The sequence below is a fragment of the Trichechus manatus genome, unplaced genomic scaffold (genome assembly GCF_000243295.1).
Source record: "Trichechus manatus latirostris isolate Lorelei unplaced genomic scaffold, TriManLat1.0 scaffold00032, whole genome shotgun sequence".
In the NCBI taxonomy this organism is placed as follows: domain Eukaryota; kingdom Metazoa; phylum Chordata; class Mammalia; order Sirenia; family Trichechidae; genus Trichechus; species Trichechus manatus.
In genome coordinates, this window is record NW_004443968.1 from 2,964,530 (window position 1) to 2,982,128 (window position 17,599).

At 37.6% G+C, this 17,599-nt stretch overlaps 1 pseudogene; it reads left to right on the plus strand.

Annotated features, from left to right (window-relative positions):
* LOC101359544 (ERC protein 2 pseudogene) overlaps positions 1-15,331 on the plus strand; it is a 47,241-nt pseudogene extending 31,910 nt beyond the window's left edge.
* The last annotated feature ends 2,268 nt before the right edge of the window (positions 15,332-17,599 follow it).

Genomic DNA, 17,599 nt, shown 5'->3' on the forward strand with positions numbered 1-17,599 from the left:
AAAAAGAAAGATCTAGTATAACTCCAGCATGTTATAGTGTTGTCATGGATACACAAGGCTGGTACATCACTTCCACCAGTAAGTAAACAAGATTCTCAAAGGGCACTTGGTAGGACTTACTAACCTTGTAGCATTGTTGGCTTCAGAGAGTTTTAAATAAGCAAATGGTTTGTGGCTTTAAAATAACACACATTATTAGAAGAAAAAAAATCAGACTGATAGGTGCTCTGAGTAAATGTGCATTCGACAATTTTAAAGGAATTTTAAATTGCATAACTTCATTTCTTTTCTGCTTTCATATTGCATAACAATTGTTCTTACAATGTGAGCACAAATTCCCATTAGGAGTATCAGTTCCTGTTTTCTATGGCTGTTGTAGGATTTCACAAGTATTACTTATATATAAAAAGAATAACAAAATGTTCTATATGTTACATGAGGGTCTTTCAGCAGATATTTGGAAGATTACATTTGACATCACAGTCTTTAATGGTATTTCATTTTGTTTTGTTTTGGAGTTTTGCTTTGTTTTTTATTTCCTTTAAAGCAAAGTTTGCTATACATTTTCAGACTGAAGAGTTAAAATCTCATTATAACATTGTAAACAAGTTTGCTTGATTTTACAAAATCAGTGTCTTAAATTGATGAAGAAATGGAGATAAAGACGTTTAACCTTGTATTTCAAAAGAGAGGAAAAATACATGGACTGTTCAGAATGGGCTGTTTAGCTCCGTGCAATAAACTTAGTAACAATAGAAGTCTGTCCCATAATTAATTTTTCCAATCAATATTGAGGAAAAAATTCTGATAATGGAGCTAGCTTAAACTTTAAACACTTTTATCAGACACAGAGAATAAAGTGCAATACAATCATGTCTGTGTGTATCTTGTGAAAAAAAAGCCATACCATTCTTATTTGGAAAGTGTCTCTTCCATGTAGTTGCAGGAAGGCCCAAATGCAAGTCATTTTGCATTTACTGTTCTCCACTGGTTTTTTTGTTTTTTTCAATGAATGTATCAGCAATTGGCAAAATTACCAAAAACTCATCTAGTAAGTTGAAAAAAACTTTATTTTAAATAATGCATAAATCTATTCAAAGTGGAAAAAAAAAAAAAACCCTACTCCATTACAACCAGTAATTGAAATCTACCTATTGCATTAACATAGTATGAATATTATGCAATGTTATAAATTATCTTACTCTGAGTCTCACAGCAAAGAGTAATTAATCTTTGGTGGGGGAGTACTCTGATGAAGGTGAGAAACCTACCTGAAATACAGATGTACTAATGAGAAGATTTTGCAATAAATATGACTCTACAAATTTGCATGGGGTAATACAGACTTGTTTCTCATCTTCCCTAGTAGATCTTTCTAAATTTAATCTGTAAAAGGCTGTTACACTGCAGGCCTAAATGAGAACACTGCAGTTCCTTGTGGGGACTAACTTATTTCCATTTTTCAGATACATGTTTTCCTCTTTCCCAACTATTTTAAGAATTGTAAGCAAGCAGGGCTCTAAAATTCAAGTTCAGTGTGCAGAGAGTTAATTTAAATTTGATAACAAATGGCTCTGCTTTTGAAATGAATGTAGCCTGGCAACTTCAACTGGGAACCCTTCCGAGGGCCTCAATTATGTATGCAGCTTCTTTGAGAAATAGTTTCACACATCTGACCCAAGGACCACTATGTTGTTGCCATGAAATAAAACTGTACGTAGGCATTGTTTCATTTCTGTACCCTCTTCACACTGCCAGACCTCACTCCCTTCCCCCACCCTGCGCATGCATGTACACACACATACACACACACACAAACGCCTTTATTGTCATTCCGCTTCTATTTTTTCTACTAATGTATTAATATAATTATCATAAACATAATAGCCCCTGATTACTTTTATTTGTTATAAAAATATTCTGACTCCAACTGCCAAAATGTTCCGGTCAAAATCAGGATTGGGAAATCTAAAAGATAAGTAAAGGGTTAAACCACCCACACCATTTCATTTTTTTTTTTCAAAATGGCTGCTTTGTCTGTGTGCATACACCAATAGCAAATGTCCTTCTGTTATTGTACAGCCAATTTGATGTGTCAAGTATTCATATGCTAATAACGGTACAGTTTCTCACTTTTTCACAGATAAATGGTAAAGATTGTTACAGACAGTGAAACACAAGAATAAACAGCTTTTATTTCAGACGCGATAAATTACTTTCCATTCAAATAACATGCGACACACGCTGCTGACCATTTTGTTTCTATTCACTGTTGGTTTGCCTTCTGGGTGTGTTTTTTTAGAATAGTTTGAAAATATTTAACAGATATGGACAGAGTTGTTACTAATGACTTGATTGCATTAATTTGCATTGTAGTCATTTTATCGCAGGAAGTTCATTTTTATGCTCAGTTATTACAGTGGCAGAAAGTTTGATGGAAAATCTGACACTATTTCCCTAACATGGTGCAATCAAGTCTTTTTAAAGCTTGGTAATGACAGTATTTGAAGAATGGATATCTTCCTCTCCAGGTTAGCAGAAATGTCATTTAGTAAATAAAATCCCTTGCTAAGAACATCACCTAAAAAGAGACACTTGAATGAAATGTAAGTTGTTCTGTCAGAACAAAGTGGAATCGTTTTGGTTTTCTAAGATATAAATATGTCCTTTAAGAAGGGCTGAGTAGATTAAACCTGCTCGCTTAAAAGATACACACGTTGTTAGAATAAACTGATTAATGCAAAAGGGGGTGGGGCAGAGTATGAGAGACAATTAACAAGTCCTTAAAGAAATATTTAACAACGAATGTACCCATAAGCATGCATGTATTGGTAACAGGGTTGTAAATCAAAAGAAATATTCCTGATTTATTTTTCTTCAATTTAACAAAAATATAGTTATATATTCTTAAGTTGAAACACTTTCCTTTTAGGGACAAAAATCATAAAACTTAGAAATAAAGCAGATGATTCTTCCAGATATTTCTTAAATTCACTTTATTGTGCCTAGATCATTTGCCTGAACATCACATATGGACTGTTTCTTAGTTTCTTATACTGGGTATTCTGCAGTTGTTACCTATGCTTGGTTTAATTGCTTCTTTTGGTGGGAAACCATACAAAATAAAATAAAAAATGAAGAAAAGTAGTTTGATCCACTGTTAGATTGAAAGACCACTGCTTTTTAAAAGTGGGTCATACAAAAGTTTTTTTTTTTCCTCCTAATTGCTAAAAACTAAATGCATACACATACAAAGACACAGACAAATGGATCAAGACAAAATCAAATTAGAGAATTTTTCGAAGCACTCTTGCTCATGTGAAAGTCAGCCTTGAGACATTAAGGATTCCAAAGGTGACCATGACATCAGGTCAGTGAGGCTGCAGCTCCCTAACAGTGTAATCAGCAGATTGTAAATTTTTACATAATTCTAGTACAAAAGCTAGCCATTTAAAAGCAGTCCTACAATCTCAGGCCTTTTCTCTGAACTCCAAAATACCAGAGATGACTATTATATCATATCAGTGAGGAATAATGATTGCAAGTGACCAATTTTATATTAAATATAGACAATCAAGAGAGTTTTTTACGATAAGGCTATACAAGTAAGCTAATAAAACTTCGTCCCCCTTCTCCCCCTCTACCGTCATTGTTAAACCTACAACTAATAGTATCAAATTTAAATGCCTATTATAAATCCTGCCTTTTATATATTTTAATATTATTTTGCTGCAGAAAGAGTCATTAATGGTAGATGAAATACTAATTTTTACTTTATGGGGCACCCATCAAAAAGTGACTGTAAGCTAATTTATCAAAATTGAAATAAAGTAGGACACCAGTAACTATTTCAAGAATTAATTTAAAATGTGATATATGCCACATATGCTGCATTACTCAGATTGTTATTAATTTAAAGGTTTCTTAACTAATTACAAAGACTAAATGGAGAACTTTTTAGCCCTTGTTTCCTTTCGTCCCCCATCTAGTCTCTCCATATCTGTGTAAATACAGTTAGGCCTCACTCACAGCTCTGGATCTTCTGTTTGCTCCCTTTTAATTCTTGTTCTTCGTGTAATTAGCACCTTGATCACAAGCACAGGCATACACAACAGGAGTTTACTTTCTTTGCCTATTTTGGTATTGCTTCTATTGCTTCACCTTCAAGCACCATTTTCATTCGCTTTGGGAGCTGTCTTTTTAAGTGCAGAGGTTTCAATCACTAACTCAAGCTTTATACAGTGGACACCGGGTTACCAAGGACTAGTACAGAATGTGTCCACTGCATATAATATTTGATCTTTGATAACGTACTCATGTACACGAACTCCAGGTAAACTGCTCTGGGTTAAGGTAGTGGCATTCTACCCTCGCTCACAAGGGGTTCATTATACCTGAGGTTTCAATTAAAAACAAATAGAATGGGGAGCAGAACGACCGAGACTTGCTAATGGGCTGGGGAAAGCAAAGCTTTTGCCTCCTGGCCTCAAAAGGTACAGACTTCAGGTGTATATTATAAAACGTCCTGCAATTTACACTGACTGACTAATTCCGAGGTAAGAATTGTAATTTTCTTTTTCAATAAATATGAAAATTATGGGTATTTCGAGTCTTTGATTTACTCACACATACAGAACTTTTCTAATTCATCGATACACTGCCAAAACAAGTTTCCAGCCTGTTATTCAAAGAGAAAAAATCTTACATAGGCCAGGCGAGCAGAAAAGAAGATTGGTTAAGTGCCAAAGTCAGCGAGCTTCTCAGTTCCAGGACTAAAGTGATGTTCGTGGACTGAGGATGCTCTCGCCTTAGAGTGCCTCCAGTCTGCCAGCGGCTACCAGCTGAATAAAATAGTGTGACCTGCTTACTTCTTTTTCTTGTAATCAAATCAACCATGAAGTGTTTCATGATATTTTGGTATAAATGACACTCTATAGACATAAATTATATGTACTCATGTGGTCGAAGATTTATATATCTTGGACTCTGCAGTTGGCAGTGTTTCCGAGTATGGTCCCCATGTACAGTTTAGGTGGTTATTACATACACAAAGGACAACGGAGACCCAAACCAATAATCAACATAACTCATACAGAAAAACCTTACATCTGACTTTCAATATCTGCAGATTTGAAGCAAGAAACTTATTTTACCTTTATTTAGAAGTGAATTTTATTTCTCCACTGGCTCTGTATCATTAAAATATTATGAAATTGTAGATGTGTAATTATAAGTTATGCCACAAATAAATAAACTTCAGTGTGAATTTAAGTCAATGAATAATAGGATAAGAAAACATTCCTATTAAGGCTGAATCTACATATGCCCCATGAAATGAAGAATTGAGGCATTATCTGAATAATGAAAGCTCTAAATCTTGACATATGAATTGAGCCCGAGTTATCTGGATAAATGTCTTAATTATTCATGTTTTTTGTATAGTTCCAACCTGACTGACCATCCGAATCAATCCACCAATGGTTTGAGGGTCATTAAATATGGCGAACTTTAACAAATAAGTACACTTTTCAAGCTTTCAGAATGGTACTTTCTGTATCCATCTTTGAAGTAGTAAAATTCCTACCAGGAGAGAATCTCTCACAGACATAGAGGCAAGAGATACAGTTCCTAATGCTCACTGTTTGCCATATATAAAAGTTTATGGTTTTGGTGATTTGGGCCATAAAATGAAAGTCATGTGTTTCTTCTATTCAGTTACAGGAATGATGAGTACAGTTAAGTCCCCGGGTTACGAATGTCCAGCTTCTGGACAACTCATGTTTGCCCTTTAATGTTATGTAAATTTGCCCTCACTTCGAAACAATTGAACCAACCCCTACTTGCAGCAAATTCTTCATCACAATCACCTTCACTTGCTGCACGTGCAGCTTTTAAATCATTGAAAAATCTCCGAGACTTTTCTTGCACTAAAGTAAGGCTAAATAAGAATCATATGCACCTGTTCCGACTTACCTACAAATCCTTAAAGACACACTTAGGCACAGAGCTTGTTCGCAACCTGGGGACTGCCCGTACTGTGTGTCAACAACGAGCACAGCTACAGAGACGAGCAGGACTAATGAAAAGAGGGTATGGAACTTCTCTGATTGCTCCCACATTGATGCACCACCCTGGATAGCTCATTAGGGGTACTCCGAAGAATACAAAGAGTCTTTTAAATAAAGCTTCCTTGTTCCAAAAGAGTGTATTCATCACCTCATGCATATCCAGGATAGGAGGGCTTTATCCTTGGAGGCTGAATGAAACAACCTGTAATCATTTGTATGGCAGTGTTGCTAAACATATTTGTATCCTCAAAGAAGTCTTCATTCACTGGAACAGGGACAACCTCAGAAGAAATGGATTTTCCCAAGGGCACCATTTCTATTTAGCCTGCTAGTACCTTTGTAACTTATTGGACTGAGGACACTGTGGGAATAGTCTAGAGAGACTTCCCCTTTACACAGAAAAAAAGAATCTAAAATGATGGGAGCCTTCTGACAAAAAAAGAAAAGAACAAAAGTGACTCATGTATGTCTAATGGAGCAGGCACCTAACTAAGCAATAATTATAACTTTGCCCACAATCTGTCAGAGGGGGCAGTCACAGGCTGGATTTTGGCATGTAGTCTTAATTTGGACGGGAAGCCCAGAAACACAAGGTAAAGCATTCGTGACTGAATTGTACTAAAGTCAACATTGCCTGTTTAGTTAGATGAACTATATGTATTTGCACCTTGGTACGCTGCTTTCCTCTTTGAGCTGGAAGTTAAAAAGCTATAGGATTACTCTTACCTGCCAGAAAGAACAATGTGGCTAAATTGACACAAGCCAGGAAAGATTTCCTGAATAAATGATACTGCGCTCAATTTACAATAGCTTGAAAATAACCGTTATTATTAGCGGTGGAGGAGGAGGCATTCAGTGGAATTGGCTGAAAACTTGCAAACAATTTGGAGCTAGCAAAAATGCCTGTAAATATTTTCAAGTTAAAGTGAAAGTAAAGGACTTAAATCACTAGAGTGGTCTCACATGGGTGAAATTTCATGCGCTAAAAGCATGTACTTTAGGAAAAACATAGATTTAGTCTGAGACTGACTTTAGCAACTTCTTTTGTGGGCTCACTGCCCTCCATATACAGTGATCCATGGATCAATTCCTTATTTCTTCATTGTTGAAGCACAGCTAATGCACAGTGAGCCAGAGGGAATCTGTGGCGAAGTTTGATGCAGATATGGAATGCAGATAGTTTATAAATCATTTTTAGATTGAAACTTCTTACAAATATTATTGTTAAAAATAATTCTTTAGATAAATATTGCTCAATCATAATCATTTTCGAATGAGCACCAAAGCGTGTCTAAAGGGTGAGTGAGCCCCTATCTACAAAGAGTCCCTCTATCCCTGAGGCCAGGGGGCTGCTGCTGTGGGAATTCCACCTTGCTGGAGCCCTGGTGGCTTAGTGGTTAAGAGCTACAGCTGCTAACCGAAAGGTCAGCAGTTGGAATCCACCAGCCTCTCCGTGGAAACCCTATGAGTAGTTCTACTCTGTCCTATAGGGTCGCTATGAGTCGGAATCAACGCGACGGCAACGGAGTTGGTTTGGGGCTACTAAACTGTCTTTACCTCTGGGAAGGAAGGGTTTGCAATTGGGTAGATACTTTACATTAGCAAATGGACAAGCTATTGACTAATCCTTGCCACTTAGTTATCAACATTCTTGTACCAACTCAGCACACACCACAGTTGAGGCAATGTGAAACATGAAAGAATGAAATATTCAGTGGTTATTTTGCAGTTTACATTTTACCGTGATTAAAAGAGAGGCATCAATGAAGACGGTAGCTGTAACTGTTTAGAATTTTAAACTTCAGTTCAAGTTTCAGCATTCATATTAAGAAAACTGTAATTAACCGATCTTTAAAGTATATTGCTGCCTAAACATTGGGAAGACTGGAAAAATAAATTCAGTTATGGTAAATTAAACTATGTGTATGCGGTTACAGATGATAGTTACACATATATGTGCATGTATATATATATATAAACATGTAGACAATATAGATGTAGATATGTAGATAGTTATATATACATATACAGTCATGCACTGCATAATGTCCATTCGGGCAACGTTCGCCTGCGTATACATCTGTGGTCCCATAAGGTTATAAGAGAGTTTAGAAAAATCCTGATCAGAGAACAGGACGTAGCAGACGTAACAGGACATAGCGAACGCAACAGCTTCCCACACACAACACATGAATCTCATGTCTCTTGTATACAAAGCAATTGCACTGCTAGGCATATGATGGTACAGTAAATTGTAGAGGGAGGTTATTTGCCCCAGCAAATAATATGTTGTTTGCACAACGTCCAAATCACATAACATCTTATTTCACAGAACATATGGATATCAAGCGATGCATGACTGTATACATATGTATACATACGTATGTATATACATACACATATATGTATGTGTATATATGTCTATATATCTATTACTATCTATATATCACTATATATTAGCTACATATCTATATTTACGTACCTATATATACATCTTTAATGCATATCTAACAACTTAAGTGCTTCTGTATTATATCTTAGTATAATTCTAGCTTGTTTTTTCATAATATGTAAACTTTACATATAAAACAGAAAAGATTCCGTTTCAATTATGTTTTTTAAAGTCTGTCCAAGTATGTGAAAAGGAAGAAAATCAGCAACCACTGCATATTTTTATTTAGGAAGTAAATCCTTATATTGTATAATTTACTGAGTTCCTAAAACTTGGATTAGCCGCCACTTGGTGTATATGTTCGTGTTTAAGCATTGGTGAGAAATCCCATTCTGATCAGGGCCTGAACAATTGAAATATTTGAGGCATTAGATGTGCATAAATTTGTTATAATACTGGTACTGGGATGACACTAATACTAAAAATGTGAACTTCCTGCTATTGAAGGAGGCTCCTAACTTGAAGGAATCATGAGATTTTGAAAGCACAAAAAACTTCCTTTGGGCCTTTCTCCTAACTTGGTGACAAAGTAGTCTTTCTGTTTTTGTTTTTAAGAAATTCTGTAGTCAGAAGAGGAGCCCAGGTGGTGCAGTGGCTAAAACGCTCAGCTGCTAACCAAAAGTTTGAATCCACCAGCCGCTCTTCGGGAGAAGATGTGGCAGTCTGCTCCCACAAAGATTACAACCTGGAAACCCTATGGGGCAGTTCTACTCAGTCCTACAGGGTCGCTGTGAGTCAGAATCAACTCGACAGCAGTGGGTGGATAGTCAGAAGACCTGCCAAGTTAGATATCTGAAAGGGGAACACTTTGACGGATAGGAGGTACCTTCTCAATGACCCAAGAACCTACACTGGAGGAATATTAAGAGGGAACGATGAAGACTAACTGGAAATGACCGCGGAAGCTGGATGTGAGTGACTTGTGCCAAGCAGAAGGGAGAAAGGAGCCCGTATTCTCAATTACCTTCCAACATATAAACATGCAACCCCAAGATCTTCACATGCAACTTTCTAAAGTGGTCACCATGAGAGACAGACAAGAAGATCACAGGAGAAAAAACTTCACAAACCCAGAGCTCTATCTTTGGAGAGGAGGAGAAATCCTGATCCTTTTATTAACTTATTAATTAATAAAGCAGCTGGAAATAGTTGAAAGTTTTTACTACAGAAAATAGTCTTAAGTTGTATTTTTATTAAAATCAATTCTAAGATTGGTGAAAGATATTTTAATGCCTAAAATCCTAAAAATTTTTTGATGTGTTCGCCTTTGGAGCAATTTTCCTAAATAATCATAAAGTTTCTAAGCATAAAATTGAATTTAAACCCACCTGATTAAAATATAGAAATGTCTTTCTGAGGCTGGAAGCACATATACTTTGGAAGTTACATTAATAATACATTCAAATATAAGAAGCATTATAATATGCAAGGTCTTCCAACTAAAAGAGCTTTTCTGTAGGTATCTAATTTAGAGACAGCATTGTTAACAATGTTGACATTTAAGTGGCCATAGCTAAAGCTTTGCAAAGAACATTCCATTACAATAAATGTGAAAATCTACAACTTTTCTTGGTGTTCAATTTAGCAGAATGTACGTGTGTTGGTTGACAGTGTTGAAAGCTGAGACAACCTTCATAACAAGAAAGTTTACCTGATAATTTGAACAAAAGGGGCTCATAGAGAAAAGTCTTCAGTATAATGGGAATACAACAGAAATGGAAGATCTGTGGCATACTGAGTCCACTTCCTTAATCTCTGTACCTAAGACCAGGGTTGGCTTTCCAAGCCCACACTTTTCTCTTTCAAATAACAATCCAATTCCCAAGACTTCAGTTAGTGAGACCCTGTATCTCTAGCCCAGCCTGGTCTCATGAGCTGCAGTCCTAGATCTCCAACTGCTCCAAGACTAATCTAATTGGATGCCCCATCAAATTAAACACAACGTTTCTATACCTGAGTGGGCCATATCCTCTACAATCTCTCTCCTCCCCACCCTAGCCCCAAAAGAAAATCCAAACCCCATTCCCTTTCTGATTTCTCTGTATTCCAGTTGGATCAATTAACAAGTACAATCAGATTTTTATTTTTCATAGTAACTCACTTCCTAACCTTACATCCATTATTTTAATTATACTTTAATCTGAGCCCTGGAGGTGCAACGGTTAAGTGAATGGATATTAACGGAAAGATGAGGGGTTTGAACCCACCCATTGGCTCCATGGGGGAACCATCTCCTCCAATAAAGATTATAGCCAAGAAGACCCTATGGGGCAGTTCTACTCTGTTACGGGGGATCGCTATGAGTCAAAATCGACTCGATGTCACCTAACAACAACAGGCCCTTAACAAATCATACCCAGACTATCATTATTCTTCTAAGTTTTTCTATGTCTTGTCTCTCTCCTTTCCATTCAGCCCTGAACTCCACTGACAAGTTAAACCCACAGAACTTCAATTTTAGCTGGTAACTCTTTTTCTAAAAACTCTGTTTGTCTACTCCTTCCTAAGGGAGGGAAACAATGACTCCCACAAGTGACTTCCTTCTTCTCATCACCAACGCCTGACTCCAACTCACTAATTTATTTTTCTCTGAAAACGCCTGGCTCTCCTTTACACATGCCACTACCCTCTCCTTTTCCTATCCTCTTTGCCTTCTTATCCTTCAACATCTTACTCAAGTATCAGTTCCCCCATGGATATTTTACTGACAATGTCAGTCTTGTCTTCTTTCCTACTTCATAAGCAAGCTTCATAGGGACAAGGATCTTGCAATTCAGAGATTATCTTGCAGAGTTTTTTATCAACATGAATTAATCAATATTTCTAATTTGTTCATTTTAATTACAGGAAAACATTTTAGACTGTTATGATTTCAGAAAAGCCGTGAGACCCTAAAAAGTAATGTAAAATGGAATTTCACTAATCAAATCACATGCTAAAGATAGAGTAGAGCTGACTGATTAAAAGAAGCTTGTAACAAACCATTTTTAAAAGGAAAAAATTATAATATTGATAACCATTAGCAGATATGTTTGGTGTGCTAGAAATTTAAATATTTGCAAATCAGCTTTTAAAAAAAATATTGGGTCATGATTTAGCATATTCAACAATCCTATGATTTAATTACATTTGGGAGTTAAGCAAACACTTTATAGGCTAAATGTGAAAGTTTACTGATTCAGAAATAAATTATAATGTTTCCAGAACTTTTAGTGATAAAAATTAACATTTGTATCATACTTAGCAGATTTAAATTTTACTTTCAAATGCATTATCTAAATTGGCCTCCATAATAATATTGTAAGTATCTAACAAATAAAATTCCCATTTTAGGGTGAAAAAACTGAAGTCAGAGAAACTTATGTATTTATAAGCTCTTTTGATTATCAACAGCAAAGTGTTGCTTGTCCTGTTTTTATTTTAGAGAAGAATCAGCTGAAGCTGTAAGGGGTTGAATAATGTGTCCAAAGTCACTAACTTGGCAAGTCACACCTTCGCGATTTATAAATTCAGGTCTATCCAACTCCAAAGTCTTTGTTCTTTCCATACTTCTTCCAACACGTACCATGATATGGGACAAAGAGCACATACCATGACTGGGAATAAAAGTATGTTTTACTGAGTGTCTAGGTGTTAGGGTTTGTCATTTATCTTAATGATAAACCTTTTAAAGTAGTTTTATTTAAAATAAGACTCTTTAATTATACCTAATATACGGTAGTGGAGCCCTGGTAGCACAGTGGTTAAGAGCTCAGGCTCCTAACCAAAAGGTCGGCGGTTCAAAGCCACCAGCTGCTCCTTGGAAGCCCTATGGGGCAGTTCTACTCTGTCCTATAGGGTCGCTATGAGTCGGAATCGACTTGACGGCACACAGCAACAATAACATATGGTAAGCATGCAGCTGGGAATAAAAGTTTGAGAATACTTTACAAATGACAAAATGGAGACAAAAAATTAAACAGATTGTCCAGTCTTACAACTAATAAGTGAGAGACAGGTTTTGAAATCAGGTCTACAAGAATCCAAAGAAATAATTCATACAAAATCTTCCAAGTTTAATTGTGGCCAAAAGACAAATGTAAAATTCACATCCATTTCATAACTTTGCTAAATATATTTTGTGTAGGATTACACTTCTCACAAGTATAAGTCCCAGGATTTTTTTTGTTGCATGAAACAATTATTACAAATCATGGGTCTATGAAGCTTTGGTTCTCAATTAAATACTGTATTAGGAAAGAAATAATTGGATTCTCTTGCTTCCTCTGACTACTTCAAGACCAGCTAGCTACTCTGAAGTTAAAAATTGTTTTGTTGGCTAAATTTTTTACACGTAACTTAAATCAGGTTTTCATCTAAATTTACAGTGGTTTAACCGAATGGGATATTATATTATCATATGAGATATAAAAAGAAACATCATTGGACATGTATCCTGTACGTGGAGTCTATGAGTTAGAAAGATCAGTATGTAAAGGGGAAAACACTTCTTTCTGAGCCATGCCAACTTTCTTTGCATACAGTCTAAATATGAGAAGTTCAAACTATGTTGGTGTGCCTCTATCTCCAGAAAAATATATTTTATGGTAACAAGCTCAATGACTAGATGGCGTTGTATACATACCTCCTAAACTACCAGAAAACATTTGTGTTTGTGCAAAAAGAAATAACATGTTAAGAGGGGAAAAAAATCTTGGATTATAATCCTGATTCTCTCAAAAACTTGCTTCATGACCTTAAGCAAGAAAGCTCTTTAAGCCTCAATTTCCTTTTTTTATAAGATAAATATAGAGCTAACCTCTACCTATGTGAAAATACAGGGTCGCTATGAGTCCAAATCGACTCAATGCAACGGGTTTGGTTTAGTTTTCACCTTAAAAATAAACATCAAGGGGACCTCATACCATCGAGAAAGCAGTGCCGGGAGCAGAGCGCGTCCTTTGAACCGGGGTGCCTGCTCAGACAAGCTCCTAGTCCAGGGGAACACCAAAGAGAAGAAGGCCGACAGAGAGAAAAAGGCTTCCCCTGGAGCTGACGCCCTGAATTTGGATTTTAGCCTACTTTAACTGACACAAAAATTGCTTCACCAGAGCGGAACATAAGGGATCTTGAGGATGAGATCCAAATGTTAAAAGCCAATGGTGTGCTGAACACTGAGGACCGTGAAGAAGAGATCAAACAAATAGAGGTTTACAAAAGTCACTCCAAGTTCATGAAAACCAAGATTGATCAGCTGAAGCAGGAACTTTCACAGAAGGAGTCAGAACTTCTTGCCTTACAAACAAAGCTTGAAACCTTTAGCAATCAAAATTCAGATTGCAAGCAACACATTGAAGTGCGTAAAGAGTCACTTACTGCCAAAGAACAGAGGGCTGCCATCCTTCAGACTGAGGTGGATGCACTAAGATTACAATCGGAAGAGAAAGAATCTTTTCTCAATAAGAAAACAAAACAGCTGCAGAACCTCACGGAAGAGAAGGGGACGATGGCTGGAGAGATTCGTGACATGAAAGACATGTTAGAAGTAAAGGAAAGAAAAACCAATGTTCTTCAGAAAAAAGATTGAAAACTTGCAAGAACTAGGGATAAAGACAAGCAACTGACACTGACCAACCTCAAAGACAGAGTGAAGTCCTTGCAGACGGATTCCAGTAATACAGATACTGCACTGGCCACGCTAGAGAAGGCTTTGTCAGAAAAGGAGAGAATCATCGAGCGCTTCAAAGAACAACGGGAGAGAGATGATCGGGAAAGGCTAGAAGAGATAGAATCCTTCAGAAAAGAGAACAAAGACTTGAAAGAGAAGGTCAATGCTTTACAAGCTGAGCTGACTGAGAAAGAGTCTAGTTTAACTGACCTCAAAGAACATGCATCTTCACTAGCCTCAGCAGGGCTGAAAAGGGACTCCAAATTAAAATCTCTAGAAATAGCCATCGAACAAAAGAAAGAGGAATGTAGCAAACTGGAAGCCCAGTTAAAAAAGCCTCATAATGTTGAAGATGACTCCAGGATGAACCCCGAGTTTGCGGACAGAATGAAACAGCTTGATAAAGAAGCATCTTACTACCGCGATGAGTGTGGCAAAGCCCAAGCAGAAGTTGACCGGCTGCTGGAGTTCCTCAAGGAAGTGGAGAATGGAAAGAATGACAAGGACAAGAAGATCACAGAACTCGAAAGGCATATGGAGGATCAGAATAAGAAGGTGGCCAACCTCAAGCACAATCAGCAGCTGGAAAAGAAGAAGAACGCCCAGTTACTGGAGGAAGTCTGCAGGCGAGAAGACAGCATGGCTGACAACTCACAGCACTTGCAGATAGAAGAACTGACGAATGCGTTGGAGAAGACCAGACGAGAACTAGATGCCACCAAAGCACGCCTTGCCTCAACGCAGCAGTCCCTGGGTGAAAAAGAAGAGCATTTGGCCAATCTCCGGATAGAGAGAAGGAAGCAGCTAGAGGAGATCCTGGAGATGAAACAGGAAGCGCCGCTTGCGGCAATCAGTGAAAAAGATGCCAACATTGCCTTGCTGGAATTGTCTACCTCCAAAACGAAAAAGGCACAGGAAGAAGTCATGGCCCTCAAGCGGGAAAAAGACCGACTAGTGCATCAGTTAAAGCAGCAGACCCAGAACAGAATGAAGCTGACGGCAGACAACTACGATGAGGACCGTCATCATCACCACCACCATCACCACCACCACCGATCTCCTGGGAGGTCGCAGCGCTCCAACCACAGACCCTCTCCGGACCAGGTCAGTTTCATCGCCGCCTCCCTCCAGGACCCCTTTTACCCTTTGGCTATTTTAAGATAAAATAAATAATCCTTAAGAAATAATGAACAGCATAAAGTGATATGTTCTTTGAACTGGAAAAAAAAATAAACATCAACACTAAAAAATCTACCATGCTTCTTTCGGAATTCCGTTTATGTTAGTATACTAGACAAACAAGACATAGCTGAGTAGCTGAAGAAGCAGAGAGGCCAAAGCAGGAAATGTTCTTTCCAGCTTTTCCTAAAGTGCATTAAACAAGCAGGGGCAGGTTATTTAGAGCTTCTCTCTCCAAGTTTGTCCATCTGTGATATGAAGGAGGTGTCAGAAGTTTGTTTTATTTTTATTCTCACCAAAACCAAAAACTCACTGCCGCCGAGTCAATTCGACTCATAGTGACCCTACAGGAAAATGAAGTCCCTTGAAAAGCTCTGAATAGTCTCCTCAGTAATTTTATAACAAAGTAATATGACAATTTTTTTTTATTAACTTCGCAGTGACCATAAATCTTTGGCTGGGAGTAGACAAAAACAACTCAGTTAATTGAGAAATTTAAAAATCCAATTAGCCATTTTCTGTTTTATAGATTTCCCAACATCGTTAATTTACTGAATTGGTGATTCAGTGGTAGAATTCTCACCTTCTGTGCCAGAGATCGGGGTTTGATTCCTGGCCAGCGCATCTCACCCCAGCCACCACCCACCCGTCAATGGAGGCTTGTGTGTTGCTATGATGCTGAACAGGTTTCAGAGGAGCATCCAAAAACAGACTAGGAAGACAGGCCTGGAGATCTACTTCTGAAAATCAGCCAGTAAAAACTCTATGGATCACAACAGTCTGAACCCATTGTGCATAGGGTCGCCATTAGACGGGGCGACTTGATGGCAGGTAACAATACCAATGTGGAGTTTGCGTTTATTGCCTCTCTCTCCTCTACTTTCCTAAAGCCAGCCTTCCCAGCCACGCCACATGCCTCTGGTGTGCTGGTGCCCTTCAGTCTTTGCCAGTTCAGTGTACACTGGCCTGCATCTGCAGTATCTCTTCCTCTGAGGGCTTTCTCTGGTCAGTGAGCCCGTTTCTCCTACGCTTGCAACAGACTGGAAATGCCTAAGAATTAATTGCCCCCTCTGCCCCTGCAGTAGCCCCCATCCAATGCTAAATAAACACCTGAACTACCGCTGAGGTGAGTGTTCTACACCTTCTGCTTAAAATGCTCTTTATTTCCCTTGTCCTATGGAAAATGTGTGTTCAGTTCTGAGGACACTACTCTTCTTTATTGTTTCTGGGAAGTCTCCCCTGTTCCTCTGGGTTCAGGCAGGAGGTTAGATAGACTCCTCTATGTTCCCCAAGACCCCATGCTTACTGATACTCTTTTATAATTTTTTGAGTACTTGGCTGTCTTCTCTACTAGCCTGTGAATGAATCCCTTAATGTTTAGACCATGTCTTAATTATCTATATATCCACAGTGCCTACAGTTTTGCCTGGTCCACAGCAGATGTTTCTTAAATATTTGTTAAATGGTTGGGTAGATGAAATAATGACATTTGAAAGAGCTAGCCATCTGCAGCAATTATTATAAAAAGTAGAAACAGGCTCTTTCAAAAGGAGCAGGCTTATATCAGCTAGCTCTGACTTACTTTACCTGGGGGTGTCTAAGTTCTGAGCAATTCCCTTGGGTCAGTAGTCATACTCAGGCTGCGCTATTATATGAAGTGGTCCTCTGTTTGGAGTCTGAGATACTGTTTCCGGTTCTAGGGGCTGCACACCATTTCTATCGGGTGCCTCATGCTCATTTAAATATTTTCCAGTACATTCTTATCCTGTGATTAGGAGTCAAACCTTGGTTTGCATCTTAGCTCTACCATTTCTAGATGAAAACCCCTTAAGTTTTCTAAACCTCATTTTCTTCATCTGAAAACTTGTAAAATTAACAGTGCCTAGATAAGAAGGTTGTTATAAGGTCATTGATATAATAATAATATAATGTAACTACATATGATATAATAATTATTATGTAAATTTATTAATATATTGATTTGATATAATTAATATAATAATTATAATATACAATTATAATAAGAACAATTTTTATAAAGTACTTAATACAGTAGCTGCACAAAGTAAGACTCAATAAAAGTTATTACTGTTATTGAAACCCTGCTAGCACAGTGGTTAACAGCTCAGCTGCTCACCAAAAGGTCTGTAGTTTGAATCCACGAGCTGCTCCTTGGAAACCCTATGGAGCAGTTTTAGTCTGTCCTATAGGGTCACTGTGAGTCAGAATTGACTCAACGGCAACGGGTTTTTT